General features: G+C 40.2%; 1 protein-coding gene across 1 annotated transcript in view; it reads right to left on the bottom strand.

Moving 5' to 3' along the window:
• Window positions 1-13,578: 13,578 nt before the first annotated feature.
• Window positions 13,579-15,000, bottom strand: part of LOC127625111 (peripheral-type benzodiazepine receptor-associated protein 1) — a 148,896-nt gene continuing 147,474 nt past the window's right edge. The window contains exon 31 of the mRNA XM_052100199.1: window positions 13,579-15,000. This exon is cut by the window's right edge and continues 1,868 nt beyond it. The gene's annotated coding sequence lies outside the window, so the exon portion shown is untranslated.

Here is a 15,000-nt window from a genome sequence, read left to right as displayed (position 1 = left end):
CGGCCGCTTGTACTCGCGACCTAGTTCTTTCGGTCATGACCCAGCCTTCATGACCATAGGTGAGGGTAGGAACAAAAATTGACCGGTAGATCGAGAGCTTTGCCTTCCGGCTCAGCTCTCATTTCGTGACAACGGTGGATTGAGCGAGTGCAATACCGCCCCCGCTGCCCCGATTCTCCGGCCAACCTCCCGCTCCATTGTCCCCTCACTCGTGAACAAGACCCCGAGGTACTTGAACCCCTTCACTTGGGGCAATACCTCCTTCCCTACCCAGAGTATGCACTATTTTTACGCATATATTTTTTAATTAATTACAACACTGCTGTTGATTTAAACTACAAAAGCATTTACGTTGTAAGCAGGGTTGGACTGGTATTATGGCACACCGTGCATTTTCCCGGTGGGATGACGCACATTGGGGCTGATCAGGGGCGTAATGGCCATCGGCAGAACCGAGCGGGCCGGTGGGTTGGCCGTGAAACGGCCCGTGATAAGCTAAAATGTGCCGCCGTTATGAAGAACGGACCACAAAATGCCGCCGCAATATGCAGAAAAGGACAGCGAACACCCCCTAACTTTTGGGCCAATTGTTGTGTAAAATCCCGGGCTGATTTCTCTTCCCAGTCCAGCCCTGGTTGTAAATTTTAGACAATGGAGAGGGTCGGACCGCTGATGTTTTTGTGGTAGCGTGGTGATCAGCATTTACAGCTTAACTTACGATGATTCAACAATCAGTCCGTTTATACTGCGGTTACCACACATACGGTCCTATGATTTCCACAATGCGGACAACATCGACGGAAACACAGAATCCAGTCATAAAAATGGCCTTAGCTATAAATCGTGAAGTTTGAATGCACAATTCATTATATTAAAATGGCAATATGTCCTAGCGTGTTTATTAAACCACAAAAGGCTGTGATTTAATTGAATAAATATAAAATCTGCATGTGCTGCACGCTTCAAAATGACCTTGTGGCAGGGCGGAGGGCGGGGCCGGTCGTGATCCTACACACCCGGTCCCGTATTAGGCTAATTAAGCCTCCGTGAGGGATAAAGGTTGACTGCAGAGGATTGTGCAGGAGAGAGAGATCGTTTACGGACATGTCCGTCATGTGTGTGTTTGTCTTTTAAGTTAATCATTAAACCATTATTTATTTCGTCAAGCCGGTTCTCGCCTCCTCCGCATTGATCCCTTTACACTGGTGCCGAAACCCGGGAAGGAGGAGGGATACGCCGTAGTAGAGTTCTCGCCACTACCGTCCACCCCAACGGAGCAGCCGCGGCCATCTGCCGGGGGACAAGGAGCCCAGCCGCCTGGAATAGTACGATGGCCGCCGACCGCGAGGGGAGAAGGGGCTCCTATCCGACCGCCTGGAGCCGTCAGGGCGCTGCCAGGGGCGCAGGAGTTGCCTACGAGCCGCTGAAACACGGCAGGGTTTAAGACTGCCGACCGCGAGCGGGGAGGGGCTCACTGCCGACCGCCTGGAGCAAGAGAACCGCTGCCAGGGGCGGGGGAGACCCCTTCTGTTCCCCGAGAACGCGGCGGGGCGTTCCGTCCGCCAGGGGCTGGAGGACTGCCTCTGATCGGCCCGGAGAGGCGCGGCTGTCGTCCAATAGTGGGTGGAGGAGTGGCCGAGGAACAAGCTGCAGCGTATCGGAGAACTGGCGGGGCCGGGTCGTGATCCTACACACCCGGTCCCGTATTAGGCTAATCAAGCCTCCGTGAGGGATAAAGGTCGACTGCAGAGGATCGTGCGAGAGAGAGAGAGATCGTTAACGGACATGTCCGTCATGTGTGTGTTTGTCTTTTAAGTTTATCATTAAAACTATTATTTATATCGTCAAGACGGTTCTCACCTCCTCCTTTCCATTGAATATCTTTACAGACCTCTACTGCCATGACATCATCTTAAACGTGACACAAAACAATAAACAATAACACGAGCGCTAGCTGTTAGCTGTTAGCTCATTGTGCTGCATAAAGCAGTTGTTGCATGGTGATTTTACACAAGTGTAACAGTTAAATTGATCTGGTTGTTTTAGAAGCTTCCAGCAGCTGCTCAACTATTATAGAGTTAACGTAACAAAACGTACCATCCTCCATCGTGGATCAACGTCACTCCAGCGCACTCTCCCGCCCATTGCTCGCCGGTTTAGATGGCGTTCATTTGGTCGAACCACTTCCACGTTTCCTTGATGGTTCTGTAGTCACTTAAGTTTGTTTAACTGTTCCCTACACTGTTGGTAGCGCTTGACAGCCGAGACACTTCCCGAGAGACTTTTCGTTTTGCGTCGTTTCGTTCGTCGCTAACGAGAGGAACGTCTGCACCTCTGTAAAGGGGTTAATGAAAAGGAGGAGGCGAGAACCGGCTTGACAATATAAATAATAGTTTAACAAAAAACAAAACAAAAACACACAAACACACACACGTGTCGCAGAGCTGTCCGTAAATCTCTCTCTCTCTGTCGCACTGCCGTCTCCAGTCGGCCATTATCCCTCTCATTAAAAACATCAATTAGAATTAAAAATCAGGTTTAAATGTTACATTTCCATAACCATTTATTTTGTATTATTTTGCATTAATGGGTGCATTTATTTATGTATGCAGTAATATATATATATATATTGCATAGCTAGAAATGTCTCAGCGTTCGTATACAAGCATAGATTGTTTTGCCCTTATAAGTGTTACGTGCAATGCATATGCATTTAATTGGTGGAAATGCACGTGTGCTGATACTTCAATAAATGCAAGCTGTTTAAAGGATTTATGACCACACATGTTGTTGGCATAATAAGCATAATCAGCGTAAGAATGTGCATGCTAACACGCTCAATGTTACAATCTTACTCAACATACACTTTAAAGAAACAATATGCATTTTATTTGAGAGACATTATACACTTGAATCATTTTTTAATAATATCTGGTGGTTCTCAGTTGACCTTTTTATTTTTACCACTTTATTCCAGCACAAAGGCGCTCAAACTAGTGGGTGACAGTGGCCAGATGTGTCATAGTGAAACTAAATAAGATGAGAGGCAGCTTTACAGATCACATATCTGTCTCACCACACCTTTTTCCACTCGGCTTTTTATAATTGTTCAAAAACCATGAGCCTCTGACCTCAAACACACACACACACACACACACACACACACACACACACACACACACACACACACACACACACACACACACACACACACACACACACACACACACACAGAAAAATCCCCAGCTATTAACACCATCGTGTCTCTGTGTGAGGTTGTGATGGTTCCAAACAGATTCTGAAAGGCGGTTCTGACAGTGTGGGGGGGGAATTGAAACCGGCGGGTGTTCCCTGTATGAAAATAAATGCTCGAGCCTTTCAACAGAAGGAGCATTAAATGAGACACACGTTTCTAGATTATTTGCTGCTCTTCAGACTTAAAGACCAAAGAATTCTGTAACTTTACAGGAACGATCAGTAAACGTTCAGTAAAAAATATATATATATTTTAAAAATATATATTTATTTTATTTATGCATATATATATATATATATATATATATATAATTTATTTTATTTATTCATTCATTTATTTAATTATTTATTTTATTTATGCATAAATATATGGATTTATATATGCAGTAAATAAATAAATAAATAAATAAATATATATATATATATATATATATATATATATATATATATATATATATATATATATATATATATATATATATATATATATATTAAAATTTGTTGTACTGTCCCGTACTTTGCACATGTTTGCACGTGCACTTTATATAAGTATATATATATATATATATAGGTTGTTTATATAGGTATTTTATTTCTTTGTGTTGTCTCATGTGGTCCTGTGTTTGTCCTTTGTTGTTTTTATGTAGCACCATGGTCCTGGAGGAACGTTGTCTCGTTTTGCTGTGTACTGTACTAACTGTATATGGTTGAAACGACAATAAAAACCACTTGACTTGACTTGACTTGACTTATATGCACAACAAATATGCAGATAAAAATCAGCTAATTAAAAAAATTTGACGTGTGTTTACATTTTAAAAGCAGGATATTCTCGGCTTCTGACGTCGAAACATGAACAGACGTGCATATGGAAATCCCTTTTAACATTTAATCACGTGCATATCTAAAATTCAGTTCTCACTAGTTCAAAAGCTAACTCTCGATATCAGTCATGGAATTACAACATTGTTACTTGTGGAAATACCCATTATTAATATCAAAAATGGAATTTCCATTAGTAAAAAAACTGCTTTTACACTAGTCAAATTTGACAATGACCGGTCTTTCATTACGGTTCAAAACGCAATTACAGACGTCCATCGTTTATTACAGTTTTTTATGAATTGTTACATTGTTACTATATTGTTACTACATTGTTACCACATGTGACATGTTATTTTTTTTCTCCCCAATTTGGAACGCCCAATTCCCAATGCGCTCCAAGTCCTCGTGGTGGCGTTGTGACTCAATCCGTGTGGCGTAGGACGAATCTCAGTTGCCTCCGCGTCTGAGACAGTCAATCCGCGCATCTTATCACGTGGCTAACCGCGGAAACATAGTGTGTATGGAGTCTTCATGCTATTCTCCGCGGCGTCCACGCACAACTCACCACATGCCCCACCGAGAGCGAGAACCACATTATAGCGACCACGAGGTGGTCTCTACACTCCCTAGCAACCGGGCCAATTTGGTTGCTAAGGAGACCTGTCTGGAGTCACTCAGCATGTCCTGGGATTCGAACTCGCGACTCCAGCGGTGATAGTCAGCGTCAATACTCGCTGAGATACCCAGACCGCCAAAATACACTGTTTTTAAAAGTAATGTAAACATTGTGTTAATATGTTTTTAGTGTGATAAAATCACTTACTAACCGTATCCCTAAATATGACGATGAAACCCTGTAATCCCACTATTGAATATAAATTACACAGATATGGTTAGTAAGCACTTATATAATATTTACATAATGTTTATAATGTTTACATGCACTTTTGAAACGGTGTGTATTTTAGTGTTTATGGACTGGCTCCATTGACTTCCATTATAAGTGCATATAATAATACAAATTATGTCAAAATAATTTTTGTTTATGCTACAAATACTGTTGACTGAGCGCAGGGTATACATATAACTGCATTCCATTACTGTTACAATTTAAATAGTTGGTAATCAGAATACAGTTACTTTCAAAAAGTACTTTGATTACTGAAGAGGTTACTTTGCCTTTTATAGTCATTTGTTTTATTTAATATTTAGACTGTTGGAAAACATGTATCCATATAAATGATGCGATCCGAGGAACGTTTGAACAGCAGTGAAACACTTTCTTATAATGTGTTACATTCATACAGTTGTGAGAGACAAAAGAGGATATGACATCATTGAGGAACTTTCCCTTGGGAGCTTAATAGAGGAGCCACATCATGTTTCTACAGCTTAACAAAAAACACATGAAGCACAAGTCCAATAAATACACGATTACAAGCCTTGTCAATGTTTTTATGGTGTTAGAAATGCTAACCAATGTAGCCTTTAACATCAAACCGAAAGCTACAAATAATATATTTTCTGCCTCATTATATGAACAGAATCCACATACGATCAGAAAAGGATGTCGTTGGGTTCAAGTTTGGAGCAGCAAAAATAGTTAACCTTGTGTAAATTGTCATGTGAACAGTTAGCTTTATGCTAAGCTAAAATGCTACTTCTTGCATCGGTTACAGATGCGATTATATTTTATGATTTCTAAGACAAAAATTCACGATGGAGCTAGGGATGGATTATGGGCAAAAGGGCAAAAGTTGTTGAGCCGGAGGGGGGCGGGGGGTTCGATGTTCATGCCCAAAAGGGTTTTCCAAGTGGGGGCGGATCACCAAAGGGCACCCCCGGGCAGTCAAGGGCCCCTGGGCACTGGCCCCATTGGCCCGGTCGGTAATCCGTCCCTGGTTGGAGCATTTTTTTCTCTAGTAAGTTCTTAATGACAATTTAAATGTTTGTGTTCTGTAAAAATATCCACTACTCTTTAAAACAAGTAGCAAAACTGCATAAGATATTTAGGCATTTTTTCCTAGCGTTTGTCCCGCGTAGGTGCAAGGTCCGTTTCGTTATAGTCCTCATATATATTTGGTTTGGCACCAGATGCTCTTCCTGACGCAACCCCCAGTGGCTCGGGATTCTCACTCACACACATACGGGACAATTTAGAGTCTCCAATTCAGTTAACATGCATGTTTTTGGACTTGTGGGGGAAACCGGATCACCCGGAGGAAACCCACGCAAACACGAACGTGCAAACTTCACACAGAACGAGCCGGGACCCGAACCCGGGACCTTCTTGCCGTGAGGCGACAGCTCCACACAGAACGAGTCGGGACCCGAACCCGGGACCTTCTTGCCGTGAGGCGACAGCTCCACACAGAACGAGTCGGGACCCGAACCCGGGACCTTCTTGCCGTGAGGCGACAGCTCCACACAGAACGAGTCAGGACCCGAACCCGGGACCTTCTTGCTGTGAGGCGACAGTTCCACACAGAACGAGTCGGGACCCGAACCCGGGACCTTCTTGCTGTGAGGCGACAGTTCAACACAGAACGAGCCGGGACCCGAACCCGAGACCTTCTTGCCGTGAGGCGACAGTTCCATACAGAACGAGCCGGGACCCGAACCCGAGACCTTCTTGCCTTGAGGCGACAGTTCCACACAGAACGAGCTGGGACCCGAACCCGGGACCTTCTTGCTGTGAGGCGACAGTTCCACACAGAACGAGTCGGGACCCGAACCCGGGACCTTCTTGCTGTGAAGCGAGAGCTCCACACAGAACGAGCCGGGACCCGAACCCGGGACCTTCTTGCTGTGAAGCGAGAGCTCCACACAGAACGAGCCGGGACCCAAACCCGAGACTTCTTGCTGTGAGGTGACAGTTCAACACAGAACGAGTCGGGACCCGAACCCGGGACCTTCTTGCTGTGAGGCGACAGTTCAACACAGAATGAGCCGGGACCCGAACCCGGGACCTTCTTGCTGTGAAGCGAGAGCTCCACACAGAACGAGCCGGGACCCGAACCCGAGACCTTCTTGCTGTGAGGCGACAGTTCCACACAGAACGAGTCGGGACCCGAACCCGGGACCTTCTTGCTGTGAGGCGACAGTTCAACACAGAACGAGTCGGGACCCGAACCCGGGACCTTCTTGCTGTGAGGCGACAGTTCAACACAGAACGAGTCGGGACCCGAACCCGGGACCTTCTTGCTGTGAGGCGACAGTTCCACACAGAACGAGCCGGGACCCGAACCCGGGACCTTCTTGCTGTGAGGCGACAGTTCAACACAGAACGAGTCGGGACCCGAACCCGGGACCTTCTTGCTGTGAGGCGACAGTTCCACACAGAACGAAGTCGGGACCCGAACCCGGACCTTCTTGCTGTGAGGCGACAGTTCCACACAGAACGAGTCGGGACCGAACCCGGACCTTCTTGCTGTGAGGCGACAGTTCCACACAGAACGAGTCGGGACCCGAACCCGGACCTTCTTGCCGTGAGGCGACAGCTCCACACAGAACGAGCCGGACCCGAACCCGGACCTTCTTGCCGTGAGGCGACAGCTCCACACAGAACGAGCCGGGACCCGAACCCGGACCTTCTTGCCGTGAGGCGACAGCTCCACACAGAACGAGCCGGACCCGAACCCGGACCTTCTTGCCGTGAGGCGACAGCTCCACACAGAACGAGCCGGGACCCGAACCCGGGACCTTCTTGCTGTGAGGCGACAGCTCCACACAGAACGAGTCGGGACCCGAACCCGGGACCTTCTTGCCGTGAGGCGACAGCTTCACACAGAACGAGCCGGGACCCGAACCCGGGACCTTCTTGCTGTGAGGCGATAGTTCATGTTATACAGCATTATTTGGGAATGTTAAAGAGCATCTTGTGTGCCTCAATGGAAGCAAGACAATCTGTTAATATTTGAATATAAGTCAATACGATCACATATCAGCTTATTGGACTAGTGAGTAAGAAAAAGGACAGGTTTAAATGAGATTTCCTCAGACTTGTTATAAAAATGTCTTTATAACCCAAGAACAATGCTACAGCTCATGCATCGGTGCGTTAACTCAAGAAGCATCACATGCACGCAAGCTTTCTTTTGCAGGTGTTGCAGGCGTGCACACAGGAAATAACATGCCTCAGTTTCTCTACGGGTCCTTCCTGTGTCTGATCTGATCATATCTTCAAAGTTCTTTCATTCCACATTTACTTCATTTTACGTGCCTCCAACCACACAAACAACTTCAATTCTGATGTTCTGATGTTTTGGCAAACGTGAATCCGGGGTGCCGGTTTCCACAGACGACCTCTCAATGGTTTATAATGGCCAGTTTTGATTCCCACTCAAAATGAAATGTCAAGCAATAATTTCTCTAGTAAACACGGTTTTCACAGGCTGATCGATGTCTTCCCTCTGACGGGCATTTGAGTCACACTTTGGCATTTCCTCTAATGTTGCAACTGTTGAGCAATGTGAGAAGAAACCCAAAAGATCTCAAGAGATAACTTGTGGGACGCTGCTAAAACACCATGAGCTCAGTGTTTGTTCAGTGAGGACGCTAATGCATCAAAATAGCCCCAAATAAGAGGCTTCTTTGGCTAATGATGAACCCTGTTTTGGTGCCTTTTTTAAGACTTCACAATGAACCATGATGCAGGAGTAAAGAACCTCAAACCCCCCAAATGAACCCCATTCTTGAGCAAGTAGCTTTTCTGTTTTGCTGTTTTAACTTGAAATAATCCTCCGTTTTTGAGGACAGGTTCAAGCCAGTTTATGGCTATAATCTGTGACTTCTGAAAGTCGAAAACTGATTTTGAGCGCGAGTGATGGCCGTCGTGCAAATTAACTTTTCCATTAAGCCGCAACATTTACTGGAATTGATTTCTATGGGCCCTTTTTTTAAAAAATGTTCACACTAACCTTATAAATGTAATCAATGCATTCAATGGGAATAATGGCATGCAATGGGTTGTTGTGAAATCGACAAATATTTGTAGGTCTGTGTACTGATGTGGATTTCCAGATTTAAATTGGGTTCAATATTGATGCATTTTGAAATATTATAACGACAACAGGCATGTTTTAATGTCAGTATTTAAAAGTATAACACATACTGTTAATCCAATCAAAATTCAGGGGCATTTTTCTTTATTTTGGTGCCATTTGTGCCTTTATTGCTGACCATGCATTGATATTTTAGTCTATATTATCATAAAATAATAAGCATCAACTGACTGAAACAGACACTATGGTATTTATGGTACAAATGGGCATTTATTGAAAGTCAAAACCATTTTACTGTGCTGTCCGTCCTGCCGAAAGGTCAGAAAACAGCCCTTTTAGCACAACGCAGATGCAAATGCCCCACCAGCGGCTCCTGAGAAAGGAAAGTGTCGCACACTGTATATCTGCAGACGTGTGGACGTTAGCATGTGCTTAAACAAGACTGGGGTAGAAAAGAACAAACGGGAGAGAACTGCGAGAGGCAGTGACTGTTATACCTCTTCCTGTGTGGTTTAGCAACACATGGTTGGCGAGAAGGTTAAATAGAAGCACTTCTCCCTCTTTAGGCCCAGTTCGACTTGGGCAGAAGAAGAGGACAGTAAAGACTCGGGTAAGACCACTCACTGGAGGAGAAACTCTCTGAAGGGATAAAGGGGCAAATATGGCAAAACTGGTCTATGGATGAGACAATTACAGAGGGAACTTGTAGTTTGGTACGCAGCTACAATATTTATATTTGACATATATTATGCTCATAATATTTCCACTTTTGCTTCTTTATTTAACCATGTGATATATAACTTAATGCATGTTTTATGTAAACATATTGCATGTAATTTATAGCATTTTTGAGCATTGACATGACAACTAACGCTTTTGCAATTGTCTTTGGATTCACCTTTTACTCAAATGTAGAAATATGCAGTCTTATGTCTAAACGTGGTCAAGTTTTTAAATGCAATGTATAGAGATTTGAATTTCAATATCATTTAATGTATTAACCAATAAGATGTCATGTGCTTTTAAACTCTTATGCATGATAAATTGCACTTCCTGTTCAACTGAAATGCAATGGGCGACTAATATCACCATGTGCAATTTGACTTTGAAACATTATAGATTTGTAATAATGTGTTTACTTGTTTCGACAAGCATTTGAAATGAATATTAACTGATGAAATAGCTCGTCTTCTTTGGGATGAAAAAAGCTTACTCACGCAGACCAAAATGGCTGCGATGGTCCGGCTGGGTATCCCGGAAGACGTTTAACCAGCTTTACAATGACGCATTTTAAATTCTAACCATTTCTATTTAAAATATAATGCATTTTAACAGGTTTGTTGCACGGAAATGTGCCACGAGTTTGTACTTAATGTACTAAATAATTGGGCAAATCATTTCATTAGATGAAAAATGCATTTTTAAAAATGTATGTTACATTTTGCATGCTCCAAAGTCTATTGTGCCAACCCGTTTTAAGTTTTAAGTTGGAGTGTCCCGTTTGGGTGGGGTTCAACCAAACTGTCAAGAATGTAGAAGTGTAAATGTGTCTGTGCTAGTGTGAAGGAGGGGTTCGAGATCTTCAACCACTTATCAGCACCTCCAGAGAAGACTTGGACATCTGGACATCTTGGACATTTGGAAGTACAGTGCAGTCATCCATAAAGTAGAAAGCACTACTAAACCCCTCGCCACAGTGTAGTGTTTCCTACTTTATGGATGAGTGTACTGTTGGCTGCTGGGAGACCTTCACAAAGTCAAGACGTTCGACGCAAGACGGAAGGGAAAATGAGGAACTTGCTTTGTTTCATAAAGCCGTGCACGTCTCATGGTGTCAATGTTCGCCCACGTGAGACGGCTGTTCGCTTACAGGAACTAAAGCAAGCTTTCTCTGGTTTGTTAAATGCTGTTCAAAAGAGCGATTGTTGAGATGTTTTAAACGTGTCATGTTGTTACATTTCAATAAAACTTAATAAAGCAAAAATGCACTGTTTTTCCTTTGACTCGTCCCATCAAAAAGCACACAAACATTTGATATAAAAATAGAGTTTATTTCAGTAAAAAGTCCATATTGCAACAAGTCTTTTCATTCAAGTAAATCACTACCGAGTCCTCAACGAAGCAAGATTGCTTGTGTTACTAATCCCAAAAAAACATTGTTATAACATGCACAAAACAACTCAGAAAATACTTCGCCAAACGAAGCAAAATATACAGGTGAGTTTCCAAAAAGTTGTTACAAAAAAATTTACAAAAAAGTGAGCCAGAGCCAAAGCGCACACACCTACACAAGAACACTCCGCTTCTAGCTGTATGAAAATATCATACCTGAAAAATCACAAAATACACCAATCTCAACACTGAATATACAAATAAACCTGCAGTTATCACATGACAGATTTGGCCTCCTCTCTATTGATCAATATTGGACTGTACTAGAGGTGCACGGTGTACAAAGCAAACAAACCCAAGCTAATGTACATGCAACTACAACTACACATGAATAGAATAAATAAGGCAGAGTATAGATGGAACACCATCGTGCATGCAGTCAACACAAGTACAGCTTAGGTAAACTTTAAGTTAAGACTAAACAAGGTCTTGTAAGGCTAGTTTTTATTTACGGCCTAGGATACGCATGCTAGCAGAGCTCGTATTTCGGTAGCTATGATGACTGTGCGTTCCTTAGCTTTGCCTTGGCAGGTATAACATGCTCTTAGATTATAGTGCAGCTTGGAGAACCTCCCTTAATAAAGGAGTAAAGTTTCTATTGAGGGACTGTACAGTGCATCACCACCCCAACTAGCATAAACGATTCTGTCGATTGAATACAATCAAATCAGAATATGGTCCAAACCATATCAAATAAAGACGGTTTTCTGTTAAACTATGTACGACTATTGAGAGCAGTTGAAACTTGAACCTACTTCCTGTCTGTGAAGATGTTTCGGCATTAGCTCCGCCCTCTAAGCGGTTGCCGTTTGTCGATTGGTTGCTAGCCGTCACCTAAAGGTTTGGCAAGAAGTTTGATCCTGTCATCTGGACAGTCTCACCATTGATTGGCAAGAATTGGCTTAAGACGCAAAACTGATAAACAACCACTTCAAACCTGAGAAATGTTTTTTCGTGAGACCTGTAAGAACACAAAAATGATCAGTTGACAGTTACATAAACAATAACAGCGAGACTTTACAACAAGGTTGTATACGTTAGCATTAGTTCATGCATCAGTCATCATGAACAAACAAAGAACATACATTTTTTCAATTTTTTTTAATCTCGGTTCATGCTAATTTATAATAAACTGCTTTAACTAACGTTAACACGTACAACTTTACAGTAAATTTTAAACTTTTACATTAAAAATATGTTATATATAGAAATTAACATTAGCAAAGATTAAAAAATTATAGAAAAGAGTTGCTTACTAATAATAAACATTACATTTTTCGACATTTATTAATCTCAATTCATAATAATTTATAAATAAACTGCTTTAACTAATGTTAGCATGTACAACTTTACAGTAAAGTTTAAACTTTTGCATTAAAAACATGTTATACATAGAAATTAACATGAGCAAAGATTAATAAATTATAGAAAAGCGTTGCTAAATAACAATAAACATAAATTTTTTCACATTTATAATTGTATTTCATGCTAATTTATAAATAAACTGCTTTAACTAACGTTAGCATGTACAACTTTACATTTAAATTTAAATTTTGCATTAAAAATGTGTTATATATAGAAATTAACATTAGCAAAGATTAATAAATTATAGAAAAGCATTGCTTACTAATAATAAACATTAAATGTTTTAACATTTATTAAACTCGGTTCATGCTAATTATAAATAAACTGCTTTAACTAAAATTAACATGTACAACTTTACATTTAAATTTAAACTTTTGCATTAAAAATGTGTTATATATAGAAATTAACATTAGCAAAGATTAATAAATTATAGAAAACAATTGCTTACTAATAATAAACATTACATATTTCGACATTTATTACTCGTATTTCATGCTAATTTATAAATAAACTGCTTTAACTAACGTTAGCATGTACAACTTTACATTTAAATTTAAACTTTTGCATTAAAAATGTGTTATACATAGAAATTTACATTAGCAAAGATTAATAAATTATAGAAAAGCGTTGCTTACTAATAATAAACATTACACTTTTTGACATTTATAATCGTATTTCATGCTAATTTATAAATAAACTGCTTTAACTAAAATTAACACGTACAACTTTATATTTCAATTTAAACTTTTGCATTAAAAATGTGTTATATATAGAAATTAACATTAGCAAAGATTAACAAATTATAGAAAAGCATTGCTTACTAATAATAAACATTAAATGTTTTGACATTAATTAATCTCGGTTCATGCTAATTATAAATAAACTGCTTTAACTAACGTTAGCATGTACAACTTTACAGTAAAGTTAAACTTTTGCATTAAAAATGTGTTATATATAGTAATTAACATGAGCAAAGATGAATAAATGATAGAAAAGTATTGCTCACTAACAATAAACTTAAAATTTTGTCCGCATTTAATGTTCATTTATAAATAAACTTCATTTCTTTATAAGTTAATTTTTGATTTTAAAGCACCAACTAATGTCAACTTTACATTAAAGTTGAAACTTTAACATTAAAATGTTTTGTTGTTTATCGAAATGAACATTAGCCAAGATTAAAAACTGCTGTAACAGTATCGCACATTGATAACTAATGTTGACGTATACAACCTTATTGTAAAGTGTTACCACAGAAACAAACACATCCTATGCATTGAATGCGTTCCGCTAGCATGGTGTTGAAAATTCAACATATGTTGCAAACAAACGTTTACTGTATTTTGCATTGCAATAAAGTTCCCAACGGCTGCAGTTACAGTAACAGAAAAAAGGCAAAGCTGGAGAATACAATACAGCCGGATACACAATGTTCATTATAAATAATAAACCAAAAAATATAATTTTAACGGTACTTTCAAGGTAAAACTGCAGATGATCCTCGATTTAATTCTTGTGTTCTTTATTAAAAAAAATAGCCATTAAGGATTGAGGGAAATCTGTTGCAACAACGGCATAAAAACTGTATTTTTTGTAATTTTTTAAGCAAACTAAACAAACAAAAAATAGTAATCAAAATACTAAAAACAAAATTTACAAATGAAAAAATTCAGGTTACTGTAGTCACTTAGAAAGGAAGTGAATGAGGCCAGTCTGAAACATTAAAATACTCCCCGTTTCAAAAGTATAGCCACAAGAATAAACAATAAGCGTGTTGACGTGATTTTACTGTGATGAAATTGCTTATAGTGTTTACAGGCATTGCATCATCATGGCAAAGAGGTTTGATACAATTTTACACTAAAGATTGTAAGTAATTTTATCACGCTAAAATCATGTAGCTCATGTAATGTTTACATCTTGTGGCTATGCATTATAGTTTATGCATTTTAACAAGGGCTGTCGATTTAACATGTTAATTTAGTGGGATTAATTATATAAAAAATAACGTGATGACAGAATGAACGCAATTAATCATGTTCCCGGACTGTAATAAGGAAGATTACTGAGCAATTCGAACTTGTATTACCACCTGCTTCCTCCAGGGGGCAGTAAGTGAAACTTCAGCTGTATAGGCAACGAGCAGCTTATACAGAGAACAAACCAGCAGCAGACAACACAACACGAGGACGTGTTCTTGCGTGTATATACATATATATATATATATATATATATTAGGACTGTCAATCGATTAAATGTTTTAATAAAATATATATATATACATTTTTTTTTATTTAAAAATGTAATCGATTGACAACCCTATTATATATATATATTGTACTGAATTATTGTTATTTGAAGGGTTTTCTCAGTAAATATT

Source organism: Xyrauchen texanus, chromosome 3 (genome assembly GCF_025860055.1).
Source record: "Xyrauchen texanus isolate HMW12.3.18 chromosome 3, RBS_HiC_50CHRs, whole genome shotgun sequence".
Lineage (NCBI taxonomy): Eukaryota > Metazoa > Chordata > Actinopteri > Cypriniformes > Catostomidae > Xyrauchen > Xyrauchen texanus.
Note: the sequence above shows the minus strand (reverse complement) of the source record. Positions and strands in the feature narration are given on the sequence as shown.